This window comes from Silene latifolia, chromosome 4 (assembly GCF_048544455.1).
Source record: "Silene latifolia isolate original U9 population chromosome 4, ASM4854445v1, whole genome shotgun sequence".
Classification (NCBI taxonomy): Eukaryota; Viridiplantae; Streptophyta; class Magnoliopsida; order Caryophyllales; family Caryophyllaceae; genus Silene; species Silene latifolia.
The window spans coordinates 59,806,526-59,809,084 of NC_133529.1; the positions used below are offsets into that span (position 1 = coordinate 59,806,526).

Here is a 2,559-nt window from a genome sequence, read left to right on the forward strand (position 1 = left end):
ATAAATCCAAAAATGACAAAAATGCAATACAAAAATTGAAAAGCAAGTTAGGGAGTTAGAAATATTTACAAGTGGTGGTTTAGGGAGGACTCCACCAAACTCTCATTCTTGATGAGATGTCAAGGGGGCATGTTCAAGGTGTTGTTGATGTTGCTCAACACCTTGAAGAAGTAATCGAAAGCTTGTTCATTGTTATGGTAGAGGTCCTCAATAGACCGTGGCCCTTGTTGTTGATCATGATCGATGGCATGCCCAATGTAGGGATTAAAGATCCCTTCAAATTCGTCGTCCCAAAGACCACAAACTTCATTGAGTTGATCATTGAAAATCTCTTGCTTAGATGGAGACAACTCTCCCAATTTCTTCTCTTGGCCAATGAGGCCATCATCTTCTTCCTTGGTTGATTTTGATGAGCTTTGCAAGCTCTCCTTGTCACAATTCACTTGCTCTTTGAATGGAGCATCTTCAAATTTCTTCCTCCATTGGAGTTCCGATTTCTTCCTTTCATCTTTCCGGCTATAATGATCAATCATGAAACATGGCTCATGCAAACGAGGAGCTCTCATAGTCTTGTCAAGATTAAAAGTTATGCTTTCATCTCCCACTTCTAGAGTGAGCTCTCCATGTTTCACATCAATCACCGCACCCGCGGTGTGTAGGAAAGGTCTTCCTAAGATGATTGGAATGTTGGAATCTTCCTCCATATCAACAATGACAAAGTCCACCGGGATGAAAAACTTCCCAATTCGCACGGGGACATCTTCCCATATCCCTAATGGTGTCTTCGTCGATCTATCGGCCATTTGAAGAGTGATATTGGTGCATTTAAGCTCTCCCATTCCCAACCTTTTACTTACCGAGTACGGCATGACACTCACACTAGCCCCTAGATCACATAAGGCTTTGTTGATCGTTGTGTCGCCAATGGTACACGGTATTGAGAAGCTTCCCGGATCCTTTAACTTTGGAGGTGAATTCCCTTGAAGTATTGCACTACTCACCTTAGTGAAGGCGATAGTCTCAAGTTTCCGGATCGACTTCTTCTTTGTGAGGATATCTTTCATGTACTTTGCATAGGCGGAACGTGATTGATTAATTCCGTGAAAGGAATTGAGACTTCTAAGTTCTTCACAATTTCCATGAACTTTCCAAGTTGATCATCAAATTTAGGCTTGGCTTGACGACTTGGAAAAGGAAGTCTAATCACAATGGGCTCCTTTTCTTTGGCTTTGTCTTCATTTTTCTTTGAACTTTCTTCCTTTGATGATTCCCCTTCTTTGGGACTTTGCACCACAACTTCATTCTCACTAGCTCTCACAACTTCATCCTCAACTTGCTTCTTTGATTGCTTCATATCTTGTACCGCTTCTCAAGTGAATGGCACTAACCGTTTCATGTCTAGGGGGATTACTTTGTGGTGGTAATTGCCCCTTTTGTCTTTGTGAGCTTGAAGATGCTAGTTGGGTCAATTGTGTTTCCAACATCTTGGTGTGAGCTAGAATGTTGTTGATGGTGGTGTCTTTTGCTTGGCTATCTTTTTGCATTTGGGTGAAAAATTCTTGTTGATTCTTTTGCATTTGGAGGACCGCTTTTTGGACATCAAAACCTTGGTCATTTTGGTGATTGTATGGATTTTGATTTTGGTAGCCTTGGTTTTGATTGTAAAAGGGTCTTTGATTTTGATTTCTCATGGGTGGTGGAGTGTATGTTGTTTGAGGGTTTTGAACATTTTGGCTTTTGTATGAGAGATTTGGATGGAACTTGGTGTTTTCATTGTAAAAATTTGAATAAGGGGTACCACTTTTGTAAGCTTGGAAAGCATTAACTTGTTCGGTTGTTCCCCTACACTCACTTGAGTCATGACCCAAGGTTCCACAATTCTCACATATCCCGCTTGGGATTGATGAGGATGCCGTCATGGCATTGACATGATGCTTTGATGATTTTGAGTTTTCCTCAAGTCTAGCCATAGCTTGTTCAAACTTCAAGTTGATTGTGTCAATGTGAGCACTAAGTTGAGCACCCAATTGAGTAACGGTGTCCACTTCATACTTTCCTCCTCTAGTAGCCTTGCGAGGCCTACTATATTGTGAATTATGGACCGCCATTTCCTCAATCTTGTTCCATGTTTGATTGTCATCAACTTCGGTGAACATTCCATTTGATCCCCATATTGAGAATGTTCCTAGAATCTTCATATAAACCATTCCAAAATTGTTGCACTAAAAACCATTCGCTAAGTCCATGGTGAGGACATGAGCGACAAATACCTTTGAACCGCTCCCAAGCTTCATACAAAGATTCTTCATCTCTTTGCTTAAAACCCGTAATTTGAGCTCTTAGCATATTGGTCTTTTCCGGCGGGTAGAAATTTTTGTAGAAAGCTAGAGCTAGCTTCTTCCAAGAATCTATTCCAAGGGTGGCCTTATCAAGGCCCTTCAACCATTGATTTGCGGTGCCGATTAACGAAAAAGGAAATAAGACCCATCTTATTTGGTCTTGAGTCACGCCCGTTTGAGAGATAGCTTCACAATAATCGCAAAAGGTTTCCATATGAGA

General features: G+C 41.1%; 1 non-coding gene across 1 annotated transcript; it reads left to right on the forward strand.

The window, feature by feature from the left end:
• The first annotated feature begins 2,239 nt into the window (after positions 1–2,239).
• Positions 2,240–2,346, forward strand: LOC141654265 (small nucleolar RNA R71). The gene has a single exon (XR_012547827.1). It is a non-coding gene; the product is annotated as a small nucleolar RNA R71 (small nucleolar RNA).
• The last annotated feature ends 213 nt before the right edge of the window (positions 2,347–2,559 follow it).